The sequence below is a fragment of the Arvicola amphibius genome, chromosome X, assembly GCF_903992535.2.
Source record: "Arvicola amphibius chromosome X, mArvAmp1.2, whole genome shotgun sequence".
Classification (NCBI taxonomy): domain Eukaryota; kingdom Metazoa; phylum Chordata; class Mammalia; order Rodentia; family Cricetidae; genus Arvicola; species Arvicola amphibius.
In genome coordinates this window covers 106712219-106738729 of record NC_052065.1, presented here as the reverse complement: position 1 = coordinate 106738729, position 26511 = coordinate 106712219, and the positions used below count along the sequence as shown (strand labels likewise).

Sequence of the window (26511 nt, the reverse complement as noted above, 5' to 3'; positions counted from 1 at the left end):
AAAAATAAAAAAACAACAACAAACAAAAAGAACACATAGACCGTGACGAATATTTGGCAGGCACTAACTGCAATTATCTACATTTAAGATATGAATCTGTTCAGCACTCTGGCTTCTGGTTCATAGTCTTTCTAGCTAAACACACATCTGATTATTCATAGTGACCCTCCAACAAGTCAGCTTCCCTCCTGGACCTCAACTCCAGTAGTTTTTGTCTTCCCCCAGTCCAGACTCACAGGGACAATTCCCTGACCTTGACTGTTTTGAGATTGTTGTCTCTTTGAACACTGCAGAGACTGAGTATAGCCATAGGACTGGACTAGTATATAGAAAGCTTGGATGGGGGCTGGAGAGATGGCTCAGAGGTTAAGAGCATTGACTGATCTTCCAGAGGTCCTTAGTTCAATTCCCAGCAACCATATGGTGGCTCACAACCATCTGTAATTTGATCTGGCTCCCTCTTCTGGCCTGTAGACTGAACATTGTGTAATAATATATAAATATAAAAAAAGAAAGCTTGGATGGACTTTTCTCTTAGCTTGAGATGACTGTGTGCTCTTTTGACCCCACCCCAAACTATGACCCCGTCCCTAGAAGATAAATGCAGAGAAGGAAAAGGGAGGGCTAGATAGACATAGCAGCTTTGTCAGCTTTTGATTACATAGACAGGAAATTACAGCTGCAAGAAGTGAGGGAAAGTTTAGGTATAGAGATACCAGAGCAAAAAGATATCAGGATAACCAGGAATGACTGGCCCACACCTCACATTACAGGAAGTTGAAGTGGGAGGAGTCCCAGGAGTTCCAAGCCAGTCTAGCCTACAGTAGGAGACCTTGTTAAGAAAGAAAAGAGGGAGGATAGAAAGAGGAGGGGGGGAGAGAGGGAGGGAGGGAGGGAGGGAGAGAGGGAGGGAGGGAAGAAAGGAAGGAAGGAGGAAAGGAAGTAGCCAGAGGGTAGAAAAGCAGATGCTACAAGTAGTTGCCAATTGATTACCATAAATGATCTTCACGAAGGCCATCCTCTCTGACATACCAGTGTGATCCTTGGCAGGTATGTACGCCTTCCTGTAAAAACGAATAAGACAATAGTTCTAATGGCAAAGGCTGGACTCACCCCACCCACATCCCTTCAATCAAGGGAGTTCTGCTTTCGATCTACTATATTTGGGCTCTAACTTAAAACTTCTTGCAAAAAAGTTCCAATGTTAAACCACTGCGACTACCCTCGGGAGGTAAGTATGAATTTTGCTTTCAATGAAACCTAATTGCCACTCAAGTGTGGTGACTACTGTCAAATATTCTCCTCTATTTAGCTGCATCTAATGCATTTTAGTCTTGGAAGGAGTGTTCTTTCTCCTACTCAAAGCAGATGCTTCTGTTTGTACTTGATTCTTTTATCTTTTCCTCATTTCCTATGACTTCTTAGGCCATTCATTTTTTTTTCTTCTATGTGGCAGCATACTAAATTTCGGTTTTAATCATTTAGAGGGCCACTGGCAGGGTTTTGATTTTCTGTTTCTTGTTTGTTCATTTTGAGTTAGGGTCTCAAGTGTCTCAGGTTGGCTTGAAACTCACTATGTAACCATGGATGGCCTTGAACTTCTGGCCCTCCTGTCTTCACTTCATAAATACTAAGATTACAGGTTTGTGGCATCATGCCCAAGCTTAAACATTGTTGCTTTCACTGGTTGCAGTCTTGGATCTTGTATACTTTTCTCTAATATTTTCCTTAGCTTAGAAAATTCCAAGCAAATATCCTTGCACAGGTAAGAATAAGCTCTCAATAGATTTTTTTCTAATTTAGCATTTCTATGGATCCTTGGACATAGAACATAGACATCATACTTTAGTAGAATCATATCTTCCAGTGGACAACTCACTATTTACCAAGGGTCTAAATTAGTCACGAAATGCTTGTTCATCCATTCTACAAACATCTGCTGAACACTTACCACATCAGATGTTGTTGTGAACACTTGGGCTTTATCTGTGAACAACAGAAAGGCCTCTGCTCTTTGTAGTGTTTTTTTTCTTTCTTCCTTTCTTTTTTTCTTAATTGTATGTGAGGCTGCAAGAGTTCATTTACACTACCTGATGATTCAGGCATAGAGTGGGCATCAGATCACCAGTAACTGGGGTACAGATGGTTTGGAATCACTATGTGAGCACTGGGGACTTAGTGAAGGTCCTCTGCAAAAACAGAAAGCATTTTTAATCAGTAAGCCATCTCTCCAGTCCCTGTTTTATCTTTATTTGAGACAAGGTTTGACTATGGAGTGGCGTTGTCCTCAAACTCTTGTTTTTTGCAGCACCCTCTTAAATGCTGGGGTTACAGAAGTTCAGGACCATGCCTAGCTCCTGATCCTTTTGTTCTTGAAGGTTTTATTATAGCAGGGATAAAAGGAAGAAATATACAGTAAAGAAAACAGACGAGGGCTGGAAAGATGGCTCAGTGGTTAAGACACTGGCTGCTCTTCCAAAGGTCCTGGATTTGATTCCCAGAACCCACATGGCAGCTTACAACCACCTATAAATTCAGTTCCAGTGGATCCAATGCTTTTTTCTGACCCCTGCAGGTACCAGGGATGCACAAACTGCACAGACATACATGCAGGCAAAACATTAATTAATACATATAAAATAAGAAAACAAGAAAAGAACAGCTGAGAGGACATGGAATGGGATTATGTTGAGGCTGCCTAAGGAGAAGTGGGAAGGAGGTAGGAATTCCTATGGGAAGTGGGAGAGGGGAATTTGGGTGCGTATGATCAAGATTTATTGTTTACATATATAAAATTGTCAAAGAATAAATAAAAGATAATCTTTTTTCAGTTTTTCAAGACAGGGTTTCTTTGTAGCTTTGAAGCCTGTCCTGGAACTCGCTCCGTAGACCAGGTTGGTCTCGAACTCACAGAGATCTGCCTGCCTCTGCCTCCCAAAGGCTGGGATTAAAGACATGTGCCACCACTATCCAGCAATAAAAGATATTCTATCAAAAATAAGAGAAACAGCTGGAGAGATGTCTCAATGGTTAATAGCAGGTACTGCTGTTCCTGAGGACCTCAGTTCAAATCCCCAGCGTTCACAGCGTTCACACTGGGAGGTCTGTAACTACTGTAGTTCCAATAGATCTGATGTCCTCTTCTGGCTTTTCTGGATATCTACACTCGTGCACATACTCCCCAACACAGATATTTACATATACACATGATTAAAAATAAAAATAAATATTTTTAAAAGAAAAGAATAAGATAACTATATAGAGTATCAGAAAATGCAGGCGATGAATGAAAAGAGTGGGAGGAATATGAGCAAGACAGCTGATATTTTAAGTATGAAAATATCATAATAAAACCTTCTATTCTGAGCCAGGCTGTGGTGGTACACGCCTTTAATCCCAGCACTTGGGAGGCCAAGGCAGGAGGATCACTGCGAGTTCAAGACCAGTCTGGTCTATAGAGCCTGTTTCAGGACAGCCAAGGCTGCACAGAGAAACCCTGCCTCTAAAAATCAAAAACAAAAAAAACCCCGAAAAACAATGAAAAGAAAAAAAGAAAAAAACTATTATTTTTAAACTAAGTATAAAATTATTAAAAAGGAAAAATAGCTGATCATGGTGGAACATACCTTTAGTCCCAGTACTTGAGAGGCCAAGGCAGAAGAATATCTCTGAGTTTGAGGCCAGCCTGTTCTACATAGCAGGTCAGGCCAGCCTGGACTATTTAGAGAGGCCCTGTGTCAAAAAAAATTAAAAAGGAAATAATAGATGCTGTTGGAACAGAAAATATAGAGATGGAGAAAGGAGAATGAGAGAATTGGTTGGATCAATTATAATTTTAATTCTTGGGAACAATCCTGGGGACTCACCATAGTTACATCACTGCTACACGTCCTAAACATGGTGGTCCCTGGAGGCCTTTTGGAGAAGGTGACAACTAAGCAAAGACGACAAGAGAGGTGAAGGACAAGCCATAGATAGACTGGGCATGAAGACAGTGCTCCCAGGCAGCATGGGCAGCGACGACTCTGAAGCATGAAAGCTAAGGGAATAAAAGGTGAGAGGGGAGGACATGGGGATGACAGGGAGGAGGTCTGTGGAGGACTTTTTATTAGTTATCTGTTTGTGTGTAATACACTAGTAAATCGCTCTAAACCTTAGCTTCTGAAAAAACAAAGATGTAAGGCTGTAAGGCTGGGAGGGAGGATAGCTCAAGAAATATGCTTACCTCACAAGCATCAGACCTGACTTGAACACCCAGAACCTATGGGGGAAATAGGCATGGTAGCACATGGCCTTGTAAACCAAGCATTGCAGAGGTGGAGACAGGTGGACTCTCTGGCTAGTCAGCCTGGTACACACAGTGAGCTCCAGGCAACACGAGAGTCCTTGGCTCCAGAGCCAGGTTTGCAGCTCCTGTCTTAGTTTGCTTCTCTGCTGATATAATAGACAACACGATCAAAAGCAACTTGGGGTCAAAAGGGCTTTTTTCATCTTACAGTTTACAGTTTATCATGGAAAGAAGTCAGGCCAGGAACTCAAGGTAGGAATCTGGAGGCAGGAACTGAAGCAGAGACCATTAGAGGAATATTTGCTTTCTGGCTTGTTCTCATGGCTTGCTCAATATGCTTTTTTATACCACCCAGGCCCATCTGCCTAGGGGTGGCACCACTCACAGTGGGCTGGACCCTCCAACATCATTCATCAAGAAAACACCACACAGACTTGCCTATATGTCAATATGATAAAGGTATTTTTTTCCAAATGAGGTTATCTTCCCAGACGACTTTAGCTTGTGACAAATAAACAAAAATCTAATCAGCATAGCTCTTGAGAAACATTATCTGAAGTTGTCTGACTCACATACAAAAGGAAAAAGAAAAAGAAACAATGCACCCAAGTTCAGGAGAAAGGTTTATCTGGTTAGCTCTAGCTTTGGTTCTCAATAGGTTATACGGTTTTGTTTGGGGGATGCGGTAGTTTGAAAGTAATTGGCTCCCACAATCTCATAGGCAGTGACACTATTAGTACGGGTGGCTTTGTTGGAGTGGGTGTGGCTTTGCTGAAGGAAGTGTGTCACTGTGAGGGCAGGTTTTGAAGTTTCCTATGCTCAGTGTACCTACCACCCAGGGTCTAAGACCACTTTCTGTTACCTACAAGATGTAGGACTCTCTAGCACATCTGTTGGCCCGCCGCCATGCTCCCTGCCATAACAATAGATTGAACCTCTGAAACTGTAAGCGAGCCCCCTCAATGGAATGTTTTCCTTATAAGAGTTGCCATGGTTATGGTGTCTCTTCACAGCAACAGAAGCCCTAACTAAGGCAGGCGATTTATTATTTGTTTGTTTGTTTGGTTGGTTGGTTGGTTTGTTTTTCGAGACAGGGTTTCTCTGTGTAGCTCTGGCTGTCCTGAAACTCATTCTGTAGACCAGGCTGGCCTTGAACCTACAGAGATCCACCTGCCTTTGCCTCCTGAGTGCTGGGACTAAAGGTGTGTGCCATCACTGCCTAGCTTGATTTATTTTTTTAAGAAAGGGTCTCATGTATCCCAAGCTGGCTTTGAATTCACTATGTTGCCGAGGATAACCTCCCAGGTGCTGAAATTATAGGTATGTACCACCACAGTAGGTTTACGTGGTGCTGGAGATCAGACTCAGGGCTTCATGCATGCTGGGCAAGCAGTGTACCACCAATTGAGCTACATGGCAATCAGTCCTCAAGAGATTGTAGCTATAGTAGTAATCTTAGGCTTGAAGTAGCCTCTTCAAAGTGACAGCTAGGTGTGTCAACTGGCTGGTCCACAGGGAGGAAAGATGGAAAAGGGTAGAACTCATTTTCTCCTTATTAGTTCAGATACTGGGCTGGATCATCTAGTTTCTCACCCTTCATTCTTTTCCTTCTCTCCTCTCTTTTGGTTGGGGTTTGAGATTTGTAGCCCAGGTTGGCTTCCTAGGTAGCTAAGGGTGATCTGGAAATCCTGGTCTTCCTGCCTCCACCTCTGCTTCCAAGCACTAGACTACAGGCTTGTGCCAACAGTCTATTTTCTTTTTATATTTATTTATTTACTTATTATGTATATGTATACAATATTCTGTCTGAAGACCAGAAGAGGGCACCAGACCTCATTACAGATGGTTATGAGCCACCATGTGGTTGCCAGGAATTGAACTCAGGACCTTTGGAAAAGCAGACAATGCTCTTAACCGCTGAGCCATCTCCCCAGCCACCCAACAGTCTATTTTCTTTCTTGAATTAAGGTCTTACTATGTAGACTAGGCTGGCTTCAGATTCCTAACCCACTTGCCTTGGCCTCCTGAGTATTGGGTACCGAACCATTGCAGTTAGTTTCACCTTCTGTTTGAGTACTCAAACATGCCTGGCTTAATGCACAGCAACCAACCCAAGAGAGCAAGGCAGAAACCACAAGGCCTTTAATGACCTCACCTTAAATGTCATGCATCACCACTTCTGTATTCTATCAGTCACATGGGCCAGCACTAATTCTATGCAGAAGAAACACATGTAAGCACATGACTAGTAAGAGATGAAGACTGTGGGATGTCATCTAGTAGTGGACACGTTACCTTTGGAGGTGGCCTTTGGTTGAGTGAACTGGAGAGCCAGCGAAGGGATCTGAGCAGAAAAGTGATCTATATTGTGGTTTCCACGCGTAACTGGCTGCTGTGGAAACGAAGGGGAGAAGGAACTGAGAAGACTAATGAGGAAGCTACTGCAGGGCCAGGAGAGGGATGGACTTGATGAAGGAGGGGGTAATGTTGATGGAAACTGGTATTCTGGACCTATTTGAAGAGAGCAATGGCAAGCTTTCCTGGTGGGTTGGATGTGAGATGAGAGGGTCTAGATGTGTCCAGGGGTTGGGGGCCGCAGCTGTGGGAAGGCTTACCTAGTATGTAGAGTCCCGAGTTCAACAGCACAGCAGAAGCAGGGCATGGAGGTACACACCTATAATCCCAGCAACAGGGAGGTAGAGAAAGGAAGATAAATTCAAGATTGGGCCTACAAGACAGCTCAGCAGGTAAAAGTATCTCTTTTGCAAGCATGGTAGCCTGAATTTGATTCATGGAAGCAATGGTGGAGGTAGAAAACTACTGAAATATGCCCTTTGACCCCCCCATACACATGTCTGTCATGTGCCTGTGGAGCAGATAAGCCTGTACTTACACACATCTCTCTCACACACATTAATAAAAAAGAAAAAAGTTCCAGCTATGTAATAAGCCAGGGATATCCAAGACTCTGTCTTGAAAAACAACAAAGAAGGAGCTGGAGAGAGGAAGCAAAGGGTAAAGAGACTCACTAATAAGCCTGGCGGCCTGACTTTGATTCCTAGAACCCAAATGGTGGAGGGAGAGGCAACTCTAGCAAGCTGTCCTTTGACCTCCACACACGTGACATGGCATCTGCTCCCGTGAATAAATTGAAAATTCGTAAAAGATGACTTTAAGGATTTTCCAAAAATGAGTTTGACATAGATCTTCCCCCATCGGAGAGATGAGACATTTATATAATAAGCAGCTGTATTGTGTGACATACCGCACTGCGCGCTGTAACAAAGCACTGACTTTCATCATGAAGTGAGATGGAAAAGTTCTAGAAAAGGACAGCGTGATGGTTGCACAATAACAGGAATGTACGCGATGCCACTGAACTATGTACTTCCTGCCAGATCCCAAAGAAACCCAGAACAAGGCTCACTCACGGAACTTGTGGCTCCACCCAGCACTTCTCACCTAACTCCCTATCCTGAACCTTTCCTGTTCAGGGACTGACCTTTGCTTCCCTTCTTCCAGCTTCTCATTCCTATACAAACCTGCCATTTTCTCCAAGAGTACTCTGGGTCCTTGGCTTCTCTCTTGATTCTCTTGCCCCCTCTCCTTTTCTCTTTCTCTTCTGTTCCTCTCTTGTTCCCCCCCTCTCATGGCCTAGTTCAGCCTTGACCCTCCCAGATGCCTCTGACTGAACTCTCCCACACAGTTGTGGTAAATCCTCTTCAGCCATACTTTGGAGCGGTCATGTGCTCATTTCATTCACTTACAATGGTTAAAATAGTAAATTTGTGTACGCTTTACAATACCTGATCGGGATATAATCTCGAATTTATAATCTCAGCACTCAGAAGGTAGAGAGAGAAGACTGCCATGAATGAGTTTGAGCCCAGCTTGGAATATATAGCCAGAGAAAGCTACATAGCACAGCCTTGTCTCACAAAATAAAGCCAGACATGGTGGGTCAATCGCAATACTGCAATACTCTGAGGCAAGAAGATCGGCAATTCAAGGTTATCCTCGGCTACATAGCAAGTTTGCAGTCAACATAAGATACATGAGACCTTGATGCAAAAAACCCAAGCCAGCACTTAAAAGGATCACTGGTTTCAGGCTGGCCTGGCCTACACAATGACCTCTGAGACAGCCTGGGTTATTTAGTGAGGCCTTATCTCAAAAAAACAAAATAACAAAAGCCCCTAACAACAATAAAGACTCTAAAAAAACACTTTAAGTTCAAAGAATAAATGAGAACAGAAAATGAGAAAACATAATCTTCAGGTAAGGGGTTAGAGAAGGCGCTGCTTCTGTTGAGCCAGTTTTAATACATTAATGGAAGGTAGGGAAACTGGCAAGAGCCAGGGCATGATAAGTAGTTTTCTTAGAAGCCACTATACATTGTCATAGGGGAGCATGAACTCACAGCTAAGGGGATTTACTCTTAGCCTGACGTCAGAATGGAAGGATTTAACTCAGCCTCCTGCAAGCTAGACTGGGGGAAGTGGGACAAGCCTAAGACCAGAAGTCCAACTGGGTGATGGTTGGGCAGATGTATGAGCAGAAGATTCAGGGTTGAATAACACAGACTAGCACAATTACTTCAGCCTTTTTAAAATGTGGTGATGACAGACCAACTTACTATAAAGACAAAGGAGGGTAGCTTGAGGTGAATTTTTGTTTGTTTTGTTTTGAGACGGGGTCCCATTCATCTTAGGCTGGGGATGACCTTGAACTCCTGATTTTTCTCAAGGAAATTGAAGGTGGCTTGGTAAGATTTTCATCTATAGAAAAAAAAGCGGGGGGGGGGTTTACTAATTTATATTTAAGTAAGAGTGCTCTGAAAAATAAGATAAATATTTGTTTACAGTTTTGTTTTGGCAATGGTAAGGTTGGAATCCCAGACCTTGCACGCACTAGACAAGTACTCCACCAATGAGTTTCATCCCCAGTCTTTGCTGGCAATTACTATTATCACAGTAGGTCAGATGAAATCCTCAGCGCTCTAAGAGTAACACCAGGGCCTGGATTCATCCCTGGAACCCACGTGCTGGGAGAGAATGGACTCCCCAAGTTGTCCTCTGGCCTCACACACTAAATCAGTGTAGTCATTTAAAATAAAAAAGATGGCATCAGAAGAGGTTTTATGTTAGTAAAAGTTTAAGGGCCAAAAATATTCTTCTTCTTTTCCAAGTTCCTTTTCATCAAAGGCAGCATTATTTAACCAGGCAGATGGTACTCATGATCTCTAAAATGAGATTCAGAATCCATCTTACTACACTAGCCACTAAGTGCCCAAATTCCTGAAACCTAAATTCACGTTTCTCTGACAACCCTACAAGCATATCAGAATAACCTAGGGGCATGATCATCATTTTGTGTACAAAGACTTTTTAGTGTTTCTTTTCCATCTTCGTTCTTTTCTTTTTCTTTTCTTTTTTCTCTTCGCAAATCAAACATCTCTCACTTTCTCTGGGTCTCAGTTTCTCCCGGACAGGGAGTTTAATACGGTTGTCCTGCCATTCAGGCTTTACAAAATAACAACAAAGAATACGTTATAAAAGTCCCTGGTATCCAGTAAGGACCCAGAATGTTCTGACCCTTCTCCCTCGGATTTTAATCCTCTTACCTGTATCCCCTACTCCTCACCCTAAAATCCAGGTAAAGGCCATGGGGGGGGGGGGAAGCCCTGAATGCTAAAAGAGGAAACGCATGAGTTGGGGGCGGGGACTGCGAGGTGACCTGTGCGCATGTGCGCCCGCTGGGTCAGGCTCTGGCTTGGAGCGGGGAGGGGGGGTCGGGCTGCATAATGAGGAGGACTGGCTTTTTTCCCCATGCCCCCTTCCGGCTCAGGGAAGCGGCGGTACGTTGGCGGTCGCCCGAGCGGGCACGACGCTAATCGAGGGCCACTCGGGCCCAAGCGGTAGGTTGGAAGATGGCGGAGCGGAAAAGAAGGAGGGGCTTTGTCGGGCGGGAGCCGAGCTCCCGGGGCGGGGGAGGGGGGTGGGAAGGACATGGCCTTAGGCCAATGGCTGGGCTGGCCTGGGAAGCTGGAGGACTGCACCCGGTGGCTTTTTTGACGTGGACGCACTTGGTTCCGGTCCCGAAGTTTTCTCTGAGGGGACCGTCCGGCCTGTGGAGGCCGAGGGAGGGAGTCGTAGCGATTTCCGTTTCCTTCTCCTAGGCCGTGGCCCGCCGCCCAGCGGAGTTGGGTTTTCCTGATCCGGCTCGGGCTGCCCCTCCTCCGGGACCCTCCCCTCGGGAACAGTCGCTCAGGGCGCTTTGGACGGGCTCACTCGGTACGGTGGGTACAGTTCTTGTGGGTTTCCCGCCCTCCCCTCCCTTTCCTCTCTCCTCCCTCCTCCTCCTCCCCGCCCTCATCCTCTTCCCCCTCCCTTCCGCTTGGGCTAGCTCTGCCTAGTTGGGCGGGAAGGCCGCGCCCGCCTGCCCGCCCGCGGGGAATGCTGGACTGGGCTCCTTGTCCAAAGTTCCCGGGATTGTTCCTGGAAGCCGTGGGTAGGGTAGCTGGCTTCAAGCTTTCGGGTCAGCCTCCTTAAACTTCGTGACACCTAAGGTAAATCTAGTTAATTTAAAAAAAAAAAAGTGATCAACCTCCCTATCCCCCCAGTCTCACGTATGGGGCAGGAGAGTGTGTTCCTGGCAAGGCTGTGCAAAACCAGAATGAGGGCCAAAGAGCTTCCAGAGGAGGAAATAGCTGATCATTCTTGCCACCCCTGGTCACTTGCCCTGCATAGTTTCTGAAAGAAAAATGTCAAATTGACTTTCAGTTTCATTATTGTAACTCCACGGTTTGCCTGAGTTGGCGGGGGGGGGGGGGGGGGGGGGGGGGGGTGAGTTGGGGGGGTATTAGTCTTCTAAGGGAGGGCAGTGGTGACTGCAGTGGCTCTCCTGAAAGGAAGACGTTTTCATGGAAACTTTGGGAAGAACAAACTTCCCAGATTTTATTAATCTACTACTTTGCCTTCAAGCACAATTATGTCACTACTTCTGTCATCACATCCGTACCTTGATAATGAGCCAGTCATCACATCTGTGCCCTGATAATGAAGGAGTCATCGAGATTTAATCTTGTAAGACTGGGGATTGCTGTAGTATTCTTCGTCCTTCTCATTTTCTCCTTAATACTTTTTTTTTTTTTTTGGTGGCCAGTTCAAGAGAACACTATTAAGAGCCAGCCATCTTAGAATCAGCTTTGACTCTTTTAGAGTTGGCTCAGTCCTTTGCTTTACAAAACAGAAACTGAGGCTCAAGGTTTCATGACTTGCCTAAGGTTACAAGATTAGAACTCAGATTCCGTGGCTCCTGACCACCTGACTCCTGTAGCTTCATATATCCTCTGAGTACAAAATCTAACTCTATTCATTGTAACATTTCTGTACTGCCTAATACTACTTCATGTTGGCGCCTGCACCTTTCTCTGTGAACTGAACATGTATGCATGTACTGAACATATGTGTAAAGATTGTGCCTGGGATTATTTTACCCCATTACTTAAGAACGGAAAACATCTTAGGCCAAACAGAATTCTGACAGACACAAAAACCTAAGTTTGTGTCTTCTTGGACTAGGTCCCCTGGATCCTTGAAAGATATATGGGAAAAATGATTAACACTGGATACTTCGAAGAAGAGAGCTGGAAAACTTTTCACTTTGCTTTTCTCCTGTGCCTTAAATGTATGTTTGAATGTTTTGCTATAAATGAGTTTTGATTTTATTGCTAAGAAGTTTTAAAGTACACAAAGCTCGGTATTAGCATAAGTATTTGGAATAGGTATTTATTGCCATATCTAGTCATATGTCAGTGATTTATACTGTAAAATTATGTGTGGCTTATGTTGTCTTAACAGAGCAGGTTTGATTATTTGGGTATTTATGTTTCTCTTTTGACTATCACTTATTGTTCCCCCTGTTCATGTGAAATGGTAAAAGGTTAGTTCATATTTTTAGAAAATATGGTAGGCTTCCTGATTATCAAATTGTGTAACAAACTGTAGAATTCAGATATCAGACTTGACATGTAGATAAATCTGAATCACAGGGTCTTTCCGAATTACAATTATTTTTTAAAAATTTTGAGCATATAAAGATTGTACTAGGAAATGTAGCTCAGTGTGGTACAATGAGTGCTTGCTTACCATGTGCAAGGCTTTGGATTTGATTTTGAACATCTCAAAGAAAAGGTTAAAAGTTGACCAGAGTACATTATATAATATGTGAAAATATAACATAATCCATTGTTTCGTACAATGAATATAAGCCAATAGAAGAAAGGGAAAAGAAAGCCATACTTGACAGCTTAATCGCTGGAATCAGTGCAAGGGAACAGCAATTCAAGTTCAACCTAGGCTAGCTACAAAGTGAGTCCCTGCTTCAAAAACAAAGTTAGGTTGAAGAGATGGCACAGTGTTTAAGCTTCCTGACTGCTTTCATTTCCAGAGGACCTGGGTTCTATTCCCAGCACACACATGGTGTCTCACAGCCAACTCTAACTCCAATCCCAGGGGATTCAGTGCCCCCTTTTGGCCTTCATGGGCACTGTATGCAAACCACCCATACACATAAAATTATAAAATAGAGTCAATGTTCACAATTGTAATATCTGCATTTGGTAGAAAAAGGAACAAGAAGAGCTCAAAGCCAGCTCTGGATGCATCAGACTGTACAAACAGAATCACAATCAATAATATTTTTATATAGCATTGCATTATTTGGTACATAAGTGTTTCCTTTTTTCCATATTTACCAACCTCATGCACATTATGCAATTTTTAAAATGGTAAATATTTTGGATTGGGGATAAATGCTTTAAAGGGTTTGGTGATGGAGAAGGGTCATCTGTCTATGTGTTACTTTCATTGGTTAATAAAGAAACTGCCTTGGCCCCTTGATAGGACAGAAAATTAGGTAGGCGGAGTAAACAGAACAGAATGCTGGGTAGAAGGCATTGAGGCAGACACCTCAGGCAGTCACCATGCCTCTCCTCTCCAAGACAGACGCAGGTTAAGATCTCTCCTGGTAAGCGACCACCTTGTGGCGCTACAGATTATTAGAAATGGGTTATTCAAGATGTGAGAGTTAGCCAATAAGAGGCTACAGATAACGGGCCAGACAATGTTTAAAAAAATACAGTTTCTGTGTAATTGTTTCGGTTAAAGCTAGCCGGGTGATGGGAAGCGGCCCTCCGCTTCTATTTCTACATTTGGTGCCCAACGTGGGGCTCGAACCCACAACCCTGAGATTAAGATGTTTGCATAATATTCACTAGGCCCTGTAGTCAGTCCCTAGAACTTAAAAAAGAACAGGTAAGACTGCACACATCCCCAGTGTGAAATTCTCTTTTTCACAGATAGGCTGATAAGGATCCAAAGATGAAAAAAATGAATTGCTCAGTGTTATATTGCTTATTATTAGCAGACTTTGGATTGGGCTCTACATTCTAGTCTAGAACACTTGTAGTTTATTGCTTTCATTCAGTGAGGCCAGATAAGGCAACAAAATAATGCTGGCTAAAGGTTAGTCAGACATTTCAGTGGACAAGCAATATAATTAATATGCCAGTTAATTTAGTATAGCACTTAGAATTTTAGCATAAATTTTCCCCTTTCATGGTGTGCATTAATTTAGCCCATCCTCTGTATTGAACGGTTGATAACTCCAAATGTAACATAGTGAGATTTCACTGTTTTTGTTTGATTTAACAGTTAAGTCTAGTAGCAAGTGCTAGCAAGAGGGAAAAGGCTATGTTTTAGAAGATAAACATTTATTGAATACCTAATATGTGCCAAGAAACTACACTTTGGGAATCTAGAGATGAATAGATATCATATACAGTGATACACATTTGTAATTTTTGTACTTGGGACAGTTAGGCAAGAAGGTAATATGTACTAGGACAGCCTGTGCTTTTTTGAGGAGACTACCCACCTCAAAAAGGCACTAAAAGATGAATAAGGTAAAGTGCCGTTGTTATTTTGAGGCAATAAGATTATGGTAAGCTGGTGATTCTTAAATTTTATCTCTGGGGTAATCTGTTAATAGTATTATATAACCTGTTAGCATTGTTTAAGGTCATTGTACATGTCGATTCAAGGAGACAGACAGTATTAAAAAATAAGAAATTAATACTGAACTTAAATAATATACAGTGGAAAATACCCTGAATTGGATCCATGGGACTTGTTTGTTTTGGGAGGGGTCTTGGCTTTATTTCCATTAGCTTTGGGATTGTGACTCTTAGTGTTTCCATGTTTATTTTCTTTTTCACAAAGATATGTTTATTCTATTTAATTCAGTACAAAAAGTGTGTTTTGTGTATTTCAAAGGGCATGATCTAGAAAGTTTATGAAGTTTGAGGTAGGATAGAAAATTAGGGCCCTGTTATTCAGTACTTTCTCATTCAGGATTTTGTTGTGTTTCCTGTGTGATAAAAGCCTTTCAAGGGCCCGGATAGATGACTCAGGGGTTAAAAACTGACTGCTCTTCCAGAGAACCTCTGTTCAATTCCCAGCACCCACCTGGCAGCTTACAACTATCTGTAGCTAACACCTTCACACCAATGTGAAATTAAAATAAAATAAATTAAATAAATTTTTATAAAGTCTTTAGTTCCAGGACAGGCTCTAAAACTACAGTGGAACCTTGTCTCGAACACCCCCCCACACACACACAGTCTTTCAAAATGTAATATTGGGGGGGGGGTCTGATTCATGAGGAAAGGGGTGAGTGCTGAGCTCCAGGCAGCTCCGTGTCACTCAGGTCTCCTTTATTTTTTATTTTATTTGAGACACTGTTTCTCAATGTGTAGAACTTACTGTCCAGGAATTCTTTGTCTGCCAGGCCAAATTTGAACTCAGAGATCAAGCTGCTTCTGCTTCCCAGTGCTGGGAATAAAGGCTGAAAATGTAATTTTTATCTGATAACCTATTTGTACAGATTTGAGCTCCTTGATTTCAAAGATTCAGATTCGATTGTATTTTTAATAATGTCACTTTGTTGTTCTTGTTGTTGTTGTTTGGTTACTTTGACATGGGATTTCTCTGTGTAGCCCTGGCTGCTCTGGAACTTGCTCTGTAGATCAGGCTGGCCTTGAACCCACAGATATCCATCCATCTGCCTCTACCTCCTGAGTCGTGGGATTAAAGGGACACACCACCACCTGAATCTTATTTTTTTTATTTTGCATTTTGTGGCAAGATTTTGCTGTGTAGCTTAGACTGGCACATTTATATAGTGCCAGCTACTCTGGAGTCTTAAGCAGAAAGATGTTTTTGGGGTGGATGTTTTTATTTTCAATTGGTTTTTGCTGAACTATCTCTTGAGTTTGGGATTTTAAGAACAGACTGGCAACAGTGAGACCATGACATTTTTAAAAGTATTATAATAATATCAGTTATATTTTAAAAAGACAAGAAAGTAAGAACAAGGTGAAAGTAGAACCTTAGTAATTTGTGGTTCATACTTTATTTTTTGAGATAGATAAGACCCTAATGTATATCTTCAGGGTGACCTAAAACCCTCCCCTTGCCTTATTCAGACTTCAGTTTCCTGGGTGCTAGGATTATAGATGGGTGCTGCCACACCTAGCTTTCTTTCATTTAATTTTATGTATTTATTATTATATACTTTATAATATAATTTTATTATATTTATTATAATAAAATATTATTTATTGTTATATTGGTGGTGGTGGTATTTTGAGATTCAATCTCTATTTATTTAGTCCTGGTTAGGTGTAAATGCACTGAAATCCTCCTGCTTCTGCCTTCTGAGTGCTGGGATTACTCATAGCCCCTTGGCATTTAATTTCAAACTTCTTATGATAAGTATTTCAATTTGAATTTTTTGGAAGTATAAATGGCAGTTGCTGGTCTGTATTGTTTTATATGATAAGTGCAGAATGGGATTTTAAAAAGAAAGAAGAGTAAGGCAGTTTCTTTATTAACCAATGAAAACATAGACAGAAGGACCTCCTACACCAGGAGCTCACAGACTCCTTTTCTGGGCAAACAGTTGTAGAGATAACATCAAAAATCGATGCATAAATTCCGACTATACCCATAATACCCCATATGGTGGTGCACACCCTTAATACCAGCACTTGGGAGCCAGATTGAGGCGGATATCTGAGTTTGAGGTCAGTCTGGTCTACAAAGTGAGTTCTGGGCCAGCCAAACCTACATGAGACCTTGTCTCAAAAACCCAGAGACAAAAAAGACATTGACTATCATATTAGATGAAGTTCTTGGTAAAAATAATTATTAACCCAGTGTTCATCAGTTAAGAGCACTTGTGGCACTTCTTCAGGACCATTTGGTCCCCAGCATACACATCATGTAGCTCACAGCTACCTGTAACTCCAGTTCCTGGAAATGAGCTTTCTTGTAACCTGTTAGAACACCTTCATATATATTTGAGCATGTTTTGTTGTGTAGCCCATGCCAGTCTGTGTACCTCCTGGAGGCCTTGAATTTGGGATCCTCCTACCTCAGCCTCATGAGGAGTTAGGATTATACATGTGATTTGTTCTACCTGTTTCATGATCTGGTTTTATAGTTATTTTCAAGAATTTACGACATGGTGAAAAGCAATTACTAATCGTAGGCTGGGAATAAGTAACAGAGTGAGTGAGTTTAGACTTTTTACATTTTGAGGTAAGGTCTGCTATGTAGCCCAGGTAGGTAGGACTTGAATTTTTTTTTGTTGTTGTTTTGTTTTTGTTTATTGACACAGGGTTTCTCTGTATAGCTCTGGCTGTCCTGGAACTCCTATTGACTAGGCTGGCCTTGAACTCACAAGATCAACCTAATGGCAAGCACCACAGTCACCCAGCTGGGATTTGGATTCTTTATCTTCCTGCTTTAGCTCCGTGGTCTTGAATGCTGGGATTATAGGTCTGATATATCCATGTCAGGCTAAGATCAACCTTTTTTTTGGATTTTCACGACAGGGTTTCTCTGTATAGTTTTGGAGTCTGTCCTAGAACTCACACTGTAGTAGACCAGGCTGGCCTTGAATTTACAGAGATCCATCTGCCTTCCCAAGTGCTGGGATTAAAGGCGTGCTGTGGCTGTGTAGAGTTTGGCTAGTCGTGAATTTGTGGTTGGTCCTCCCATTTCTGCTCTTTGAGTACTGAGATTACAGATAATGTGCCACCGTGCTGGTGAGATGGATCAGTATGTAAACTTTTTTGTCTCCAGTCTGACAGCCTGGGTTAAGTCCCATAGTGAAATGAGAGCGCCAGCGACTGCGAGTATTCTTGACTTCTGCACATGCTCCCCACACTAAATAAATAAATAAGTAAATGTGATTTCATATTTTTAAGTTCATGACTACCCTTCCATGCCCACTATAAAACAAGTGTATGGCTAGCCTGGGCTATGTGAGGCCTCATCTCAAAATAAACAAATAAAAAAGGTTTTTTAGCACTTGCTTGAGATTCCTAGCCTGAACATAAGAAATATTTCATGCTGGGGTTTCAAAGTACAGCCTGGTAAAATGTTTTCCTTGCATGCATTGGCCTTGGTTTCCATCACAAGCATTACAAACAAATTAATAATTTATTCTGTGAAATTTCTAAGTTAGGTAATATAACCCATTTGCCAAAACGTTCACTAAATGAACACCAACAGGGCATTGTGAGATCACCTGATTGTCAATAGTGACCCCGATCCCTGAGTTATCTAATCAAGTACAGAAGATCAGAATAACTTGTCATTCTCTGCCAGTAATCAGCTATGTGGCCTTGGTCAAATTTTCTGTGTGCCTTAGTATCTGTATCTGTGAAAGGAGCGATTTCTGCTCTCCTGTTCAACACATAGTCTCTTAGGAGTTTTTTTAATCTTTTGAGACTATCTCACTTTGTACCTCTAACTGGCCTGGAACTCACAAATGCTTGCTGCCTCTGCCTCCCAAGTGCTGGGATTAAAGGCATGGATACCACGCCCAGATCATTGTGTGCAAGTTTGCTTTTGAATGTCTATAAAATGAAATATTTCTAATTTTCAGTATAATTGTTTCTCAATCAGCTGCCCCATTGTAAGATATATGAGGAAGAAAGTAAAATGAGGGACATTTTTGGCTAGAGGTAGGCATAATCCTTTGTTCTTATTAGGTCTTTAAAAACATTGTCCTTTTTCCTTTTTTAATTTCTTTTTTGAGACAGGGTCTCAGTATGTAGCCTTAGGTGCCCTACAACTCACTATGTAGATCTGACTGGACTCAGATTTACAGATTTGCCTGACTATGCTTCCCTAGTGCTGAGAGATTAAAGGCATGCATCATCAGGTCCTCCTAGCTATTTTTACATGCCAGTATACGAATGGTTAACTAGAGATCAGTTAAAAATACTTTCAACCAAAACCCATTTATTTTCAACTCAAAACTAATGAGCCAGATAGCAATGTGGCTTATCCCAGTAATACTAGCATTGGTAAGCTAAAGCAGTAGATATTGCAGGCCATCATGAGCTATATAGTGAGTTGTAGGCCAACCCATTCATTGTACAGAGTAAAATCCTATCTATCTCAAAAATTGACAAATTTACCCTCCTCTCCAGCAAAGTGACAATCAGGATTAAGTGGGTTTTCTTCCCTTTTTGTAGCTGAGTTATTTCTACATAACCAGTGGATCAAAAGGCATTTGTTTCCTGGCAAGTACCAGGAACATAACCTGTCCATTGCTAAGACTTCACCTTTATCTTCTCCATCTCTTGTCTAACCTGTTGATCAACAGTGTTGACATCAATTTACAGTTTCTCCTCTCTTGTATGTTTTCCTCCTAGACAGTTATCTAAGTAGCAAACTGGCAGGAAATCTTAGAATAGGTAGCAAACTAAAGAATGTATTGTTCTCTCCTGTAATTTATGAAACTTGTCTTTAATGGAAAGTCAAAACCTGGCAGTACAAGGCCCCAATACTCAGTTTATTAGGTTAATGTATTCACAGATGAAGGAAGCATTTTGACATAGATAGTAGCCAGATGACACTCTTGTGGGCAGGGTTGTATAATGATCCCCTGACAAATTAAGAGTCTACCTGCTAATTCTATTTATTAGAGTTCAGAATACTAGCTGGATAAAAAGAAAGCACAAAGAAGAAAATAAATCAGTAATAGCATTACCCAGAGATAACAGATTTTTTTTTTAAATAGGGTCTCCCATTGTGGCCCAAGCTGGTTTGGAAATCACTGTGCATCCCAGGCTAGCCTCAAACTTTGAGCAGTTTTTCTGCCTCAACCTCCTGTATATGGAGATACATTTGTAAGTCACCATGCCCCCAACAATAGAATTTCAGTGTATAACACTGCCATTTTATATGTTATTATTGGGGTTATACAGTTTGTATCAACATCATTATGCTATTCTGGGGATCTCAGGACCTCATGCATGCTAAGCAGGCATTGCACAACTTAGTTACACCAAAACTCTGCAAACAGCTTCTTAATACAGTATCATGAAAACATGTCTGCTGTACTTTAGTATTCATCTACAACCCGAATTTTGTGACTTTTTGTTGTTGTTTGCTGTGGTTCTGGGGATGGAACACCAGGCAAGTGTTTTACCACTGATCTAAAATACCCCTGGCTCTACAATCTGGGGTTTGCTTTTTTTTAATGATTTGCATGGGGACACATGTGCCACAGTGCATAAGGAGGTTAGGAGGATGCTTTCACCTGGGAGCTGCAGATTGAACTCAGGTTGCCAGGCTTTTACCTGATGAGCAGCCTCATCTGTCCAACCTGAGTTTATAATTATTACTTTTTTTTTCCAAGACAGGGTTTCTCAGTATAACAGCCCTGGGCCGACTTGGAACTCACTTTATAGACCAGGCTGGCCTCAAACTCACAGAGATCCTCCTGCCTCTGTTTCCCCAAGTGCTGGGATTAAAGGCGTGTGCCACTATCACCCAGAAAGTTTATAAATATTGCTTCTGTTTCTGGTGCAGAGAATTGAGCCCAGGTTCTATGATAAGTGCACTGTGTGCTATTAAACAAACTGATAGCTTTTTTTTTCTTTTTGGTTTTTTTTATGACAGGGTTTCTCTGTAGCTTTGGAGCCTGTCCTGGAACTTGCTTTATATACCAGGATAACTTCCAAATCACAGAGATCCACCTGTCCTGTCTCCCTTTAAAGGTGTGTGCTACCACTGCCTGGCCTATATACTTTTCTTGAGATAGGATCTCCTGTAGTCTAGGCTGGCCTCCAATTTAGCAGGATTACACTATGTTTACTTGAATGCAAATGGCCCCTATGGGCTCATAGGGTGTGGCACTATTAGGAGGTAGGGCCTTGTTGGAGTAGATGTGACCTTGTTGAAGGAAATGTGTCACTGTGGAGGTGGGTATTGAGGTTTCATATATGCTCAAGTCATGCCCAGTGTGACAGTGCACTTCCTGTTGCCTGTGGATCAAGATATAGAACTCTTAGCTCCTTCACCAGCACCATGTCTGCCTGCATGCTGCCATGCTTCCTGCTAGTCTTACCACCATGGTGACAATGGACTAAAACTCTGAAACTGTAAGGCAGCACCAATTAATTGTTTTCCTTCTTAAGAGTTGCTGTGGTCATGGTGTCTCTTCACAGCAGTAAAAGCCTAGGTAAGTCAGCCATTCGTTTTATTTCCCTAAGCACAATGTGTCAGGTTTTCTGTCCAATTCCTTCCAATGTTTATGGGTATATTGACTTGTGATAGTGATCTTTGCCAAATAGGATAAAAAAGTATCATGTAATTATTCATTTTTGATTACAAATGAGATTCAGTAATTTTGCATTCATTTGCTGATCTTTATTCTCAAATATTTTGATTCTCTGTTGGGATGTTCAACTTTTTCTTGTAGAATTCTGAGTGAATCCATGTGTTTCCTTAAAACCATTGTTGGTGAAAACCATGATGGATTAAAAGAAGGTACTGACTGATAAGATCTATTTTTGCTTGAGACCATTTAATATTTGTATGAAAAGCAAATAAAATATAAACATATCCAGACAAGATACTCCTTTTTAAAATTACATTTATTTAGAGAGTGAGTATGTGTGTGTACACGCCCAAATATCATGTCACTCATTTTGGAGGTTAGAGGACAATCTTTAGGAGTTGGTTCTTCCCTTACCATGTTAGTCTCAGGGATCCAACTCATATTGTCAGGTTTGGTGGAAATTGCCTCTACCCACTGACCCATTTTACCAGCACAGTGCATTCTCTTTTTCAAAATTAATTTCTGAATTACTATACAAAGTGATGGATTTCATTGTGGCATTTTTGTATGTATATGTGATTGTAACAGTTTTTCATTTGTGTATAATTATTTTTCTGTTGGTAGATTTTGTATCTAAAACATTATGCTTCTGGAATTCATTAAAAGAATGTAAAAGTGTTAGGCATAGTTGTACATTCCAGCTCATGGAAGGCAGACGCAGGAGGATGGTGAGTTCATTGACAGCTCCAGACAAACCTGGGCTGTATAATAAAACCTTGTTTTAATTCTTCTTGTCCCCACAAAACAAATGCATACTAGAAGCTTGAAATGATGCTACAGGCCTGTAGTCCTAGCATTATGAAGGTTAAGGGAGGAGAAATACACGTTCATTAGCTTGCCTGTACTACAAAGCAGGTTCAAGGTCAGTCTGTCAACTGAATGATAGATACCCAGTCTTAGAATTGTAGAATGATCAGTGAGATGGCTCATCAGGTAAAGCACTTGCCATGCCAGCTTGACAAACTGAGTTCCATCTCCAGAACCCATGTAGAAGTAGAAGGAGAGAACTAATCCCACAAAGTTGTTCTCGGACCTCTGTACACATGCCATGGATTGCACATGCCTTTCCCCTGAGCATATACACAAAATAATAATTTTTGAAGGTAAAACTTAAAAACCCAAGAAGTGAGGATATAATTCAGCCTTATATCACTTGCGTAGCATGCGTAAGGCCATTGGTTCAGTCCCAGCACCACAAAACAATAAAAAGCATACTAATATGCAAATAGACACACTCAAGGGGAATTCCAGTAAGACTGGAAAATAAGGACACAAATTATTAAAGGAGTCTCATTAACAGGCAGTGAAATTTGCTTTTTTTTTTTTTTTTTGCCTGTTTTTTTGAGACGGGGTCTCTCTGTGGCTTTGCAGCCTGTCCTGGAACTAGCTCTTGTAGACCAGGCTGGTCTCAAACTCACAGAGATCCGCCTGGTGAAATTTGCTTTTTAAAATGTTTGGGATTAATTTATAAGTACTCAAGTTTTAGGATAGAAATCATTGCTAACATCTGTAGCCAGATTTCATAATTGAGCATAACTTTAGTGGTTCATAGCATGGAAAACTACTCCTACAGCCACTTTCTTAGAAAAAGAAAATTTCAGAAAGTGACTTGTACAGTTAGAGAGGGAATCATTACATTACTAAATAAAAATATAACCAAACATGGTGATTCATGTCTTTAATTTCAGCTGAGTTTAAGACCAGCCAAGACTACATAGTGAGACCCTGTCTCAAAAAAAAATAGGGGTTGACAAGATGGCTCAGCAGTAAAAGACCACTTTTGTTTTATTTGAGACAGTCTTTCTATCCTTGGCTGTCCTAGAACTCATTCACTATGTATCTCAGGACAAGATTACAACAGTCCTCCCGCTTCAGCCTCTTGCCTGCTAGGATTACAACTGTGAGCAACCATACCCAAACTTAAAGCTCGTAAAAGTGCCACCACCAGCTGGTAAGCCTTGTTTTTAAGCTCCACAACTACAGTTCATGTTGAGTATTCCCTTAGGAATGATAGGCTTGTAAGCACCTGTAACCCATGAGCCCATAGATGCATGTGCCTGAAGACATAGCTGGTGTCTAGACTTGAGTTCCACTGCTGTGTTAGCAAAGTTTTGCTGCTTTTCTGTGGGGGCTGAGCAATCTACTTTTTTGCTCCCTCTCACAATTTGGTGGGCACTTGACCCAGCATGTAGGGGCAAGTTGACAGATTTTAAGTGATAATACTATTTTTTGTAAGGAAAGAATAATTTATTCTGAATCAAATGATAATACTAGTTTTCTTTCTTTTTGTGAGATAAAGAGCATTTGTAATCTTGCCAGTATAACATTTTTCTTTCTGAGATGGTCTCACTTTGTAGACCAAGCTGACTTCAAACTCATAGATATCCTCCCACCTCTGTCTTCTCTCCTAAGTGCTAAAGTTGAAGGCTTGCATTACTACTCCTAACACTTTAGTTTTCTATTAGCAATAATCATGTCCCAGTAAACTTTGTTGGCCGTGATACTGTTACTGAACAAAGCTAGCATTATTTTCAATTCATTGATTACTACATTCCAGGTCTTGATCATTAGTATGATTTAATATGGTGGCAATATTATGGCTTATATCCTATTTTTTGTTCTTTTTTTCCCATTCAAATAACCTTTATTTTACATCTCTTAATAAAAATTTAGGAGAAAAAAAAGCTTTTTTATTGTCTGTAAACAGTAAAATGGCAGGTTTTTTGTTTCAGTATGTCTCAACCTACTTCCTTCCTTTTTTTTTTTCTCCAGGTTAGCAGTCTTCTATTCTTAGCACCTGCCCATAGTTTTATTCACAGAGCTGACTAGGATGTGTTTGTCTGTGTACACATGTGTATTTTACCTTTTTGAAGGGGAGACAGGATTTTATGTAATCAGGTTTATTTTGAACTCACCATGTAACAGGCTGCACTTGAACTCCTGCTTCTACCTCCCAAGTGCTAAGATTGCAGGCATGCGCCATTAATCCCAGCATTTCATGTGTGTTTTAAACCAACTATATTACCATTATAAAGTACTCCAAATCCATCATAAAAGCATGCACCATTTCTTGCTGCTCCATTTCGTTTCATTATTGACTTCCATGGTATAGTTTTCCCCAACCATTATTTCCCTCAAGATTTCCAACTGCCTTCCCCCTTTTGGCAAAGGTTTCTTTGACATTGTGCTCCCTGCTTTTCTCCATTTCTGGTTACCCAGTACAAAGCCTGAATATATTCATACAGAGAAGCCTTAAATTATCTCAGCATACACTATTGCTCCTTAGATTTTTCTTTTCCTTCTTTTCTTTCTTTTATTAACATCCAAAGCCATTCTGTAACCTTTCGCCAATAGGCATATACCCAATTTTCTTCTATATTCACAATTCTCTGCTTTTATAGACTTATACTTCTCTCCAGTCCCTCCTAGCCTTTATTTCATGTCACTCCTTACTTTACTATCTGTTACCTTCTTCCAACACTGGGTTTTGTGTGTGTGTGTGTGTGTGTGTGTGTGTGTGTGTTTGTGTATTGCACTCACATATGTGAGAGACATACACAAAGTGCATGATCATGCACAACTTTGTAGAGTTGTTTTTATCCTTTGCCTTTTATATCAGTTATCAGAATTGTGTGGGATAAGCACTTTAACCTACCAAGCCATGCTAGGTGGTGGTGGCACACGCCTTTAATCCCAGCACCAGGAGGCAGAGGCAGTCTACAGAGCTAGTTCCAGGACAGGCTCCAAAGCCACAGAGAAACATTGTCTCGGGAAAAATAAAACCTACTGAGCCATCTTTAGCGCCCCCCCAGGTTTCTCTTGAGTCACTTCTCTGTCACTTTTAGCGTATCTGATATCTCATATTTTGGTGCCCTCTACATCTTTTAACGTTATATTTAGTATTCATTCAAATACCGGCTTTTCAAACCTGTGTAACCTAAATCAACAGCATGCAATTAATCCCTGAGAAAGTGAAGTCTCCTTTTATTTTTTTGAGACAAGGTCTTAAACTCATCTTGAACTCGTCGCCTTTCTGCCCTAGACTCCAGAATGCCAGGATTACAAGATTGTGCCACTATATTATCCACTTAAAGTCTCCTCTTCGAAGCTTCACACAGAGATACTCCTGTAGAATGACAAAGTTTCACTATTTGGAATGGGATAAATAATTGAACCTCACAAAATTTCTGCCATTGCTAAATAAGACTAGATCTTTAATTTTATATGTTTTAATCATCTCAAGATATGAAATATTACTTCAGGGACAGTGAGTTTCATGATTTTGTTTATGCTGACCATTCTTCAGGATAATTACAGAGTTGAAAATGCTTAGTCTTCTGGTCTACACTGAAGAGGTCTCTTACGGATGGGAAGGACTCACAATCTCCAAGGCAACCCAACTCATTTTGTACCACACTTGCTAGTTTTAAAGTTGATTTATATATGAGGCTAAAATGTATTGGTTATGAGCCAGCCAGAGGACTCATCACAAAAGCATTTGTTGCCAAACCTGATAATCTGATTTTTATCTTTGGAGATCACATGGTAGAAGGAGAAAACCGGGTCCTGTGGGTGGTCCTCTGACCTGTGGCACATACCCTGCTCTCTGTGTGTGTGGTTGTGTGTGTGTGTGTGTTCATGTGCGTGTCTGTGCAAATTTTAAAATGCAAAAAATAAAATATTAAATATCCATTGGCTTTAATTCCACTGTGAGGGTAAAGATACATGGAATTTGAATTGCTTTTCCACATGCCAATCATTCCTCCTTTTAAGATAAATAGTCTTGGCTCTTCCAACTATTCCTCATATGATAATATCTTGATTGCTCTTCTGAGGACATGAAAATTTGTCAGTGTTCCTCCTAAAATGTTTGGAACTGGAGGTAGTATTCATTATGCTGAATTGGATGTGAATGTTCCACATCTGGACACTAACACAGTGAGTTTTTTAGCAGCCATGTAATGTTGGCTTGTAATGAATTTGCAATTAACTAAAATCCCAAGGTTTTAAACTGGAAGTTTGCCTTTATATGACTTCATTCTAAATCATTTCTTCATTTTCCTTAGTTATACAACAATTTTAAAATATATATATATATAAATTTTACATATTTCTGTATTAAAATTTTTCTTACTAGCTTATCAAGTAGCCTTTTGTTTCTTTGAATTTCTTGCTTAATTATCTAGCTTATGCTGAGTCAAGAAAGAACTTTGAACATTATTGTCAGAATGTTTTCAAACATCTGGAAAATGCTAGTCAAAAGTATCTAAAATTGTTTTCCAAAAAATTGCTCAGAGATGGATAAAAGTCAACTCTTAAGGGATATATGAATACTAGTGAAAATTGGCAAAGCCACACAAGTCTGAAATTTATTGTCATCTTTCAAGAGAGGCATTTTTTAAATATTACTCAAAAGGAAGTTAATGTTCTATAACATACTGTGTTAACATAATGCC

The 26511-nt window shown here is 40.9% G+C and overlaps 1 protein-coding gene and 1 long non-coding RNA gene across 13 annotated transcripts in view; one reads left to right on the top strand and one right to left on the bottom strand.

Moving 5' to 3' along the window:
* Positions 1-993: 993 nt before the first annotated feature.
* LOC119804618 lies at positions 994-10572 on the bottom strand. 2 transcript variants are annotated; one of them, XR_005283828.1, is made up of 7 exons: positions 10374-10572; positions 8925-9066; positions 6904-6962; positions 6584-6680; positions 6444-6502; positions 1952-2189; positions 994-1064 (listed from the first exon to the last, which is right to left on the bottom strand). It is a non-coding gene; the product is annotated as an uncharacterized LOC119804618 (long non-coding RNA). The 2 variants fall into 2 exon arrangements; XR_005283829.1 differs by lacking the exon at positions 6444-6502.
* Positions 10046-26511, top strand: part of LOC119804616 (X-linked inhibitor of apoptosis) — a 41510-nt gene continuing 25044 nt past the window's right edge. For 2 of the 11 annotated variants that reach the window (XM_038316079.1, XM_038316076.1), the window contains exons 1-3: positions 10046-10205; positions 10467-10581; positions 11872-11977. The gene's annotated coding sequence lies outside the window, so the exon portion shown is untranslated. Of the gene's footprint in view, positions 10206-10466; positions 10587-10703; positions 10857-11871; positions 11978-26511 lie in introns of those variants that run through there. The other 9 variants (XM_038316081.1, XM_038316077.1, XM_038316080.1 and 6 more) reach the window with 5 other exon arrangements.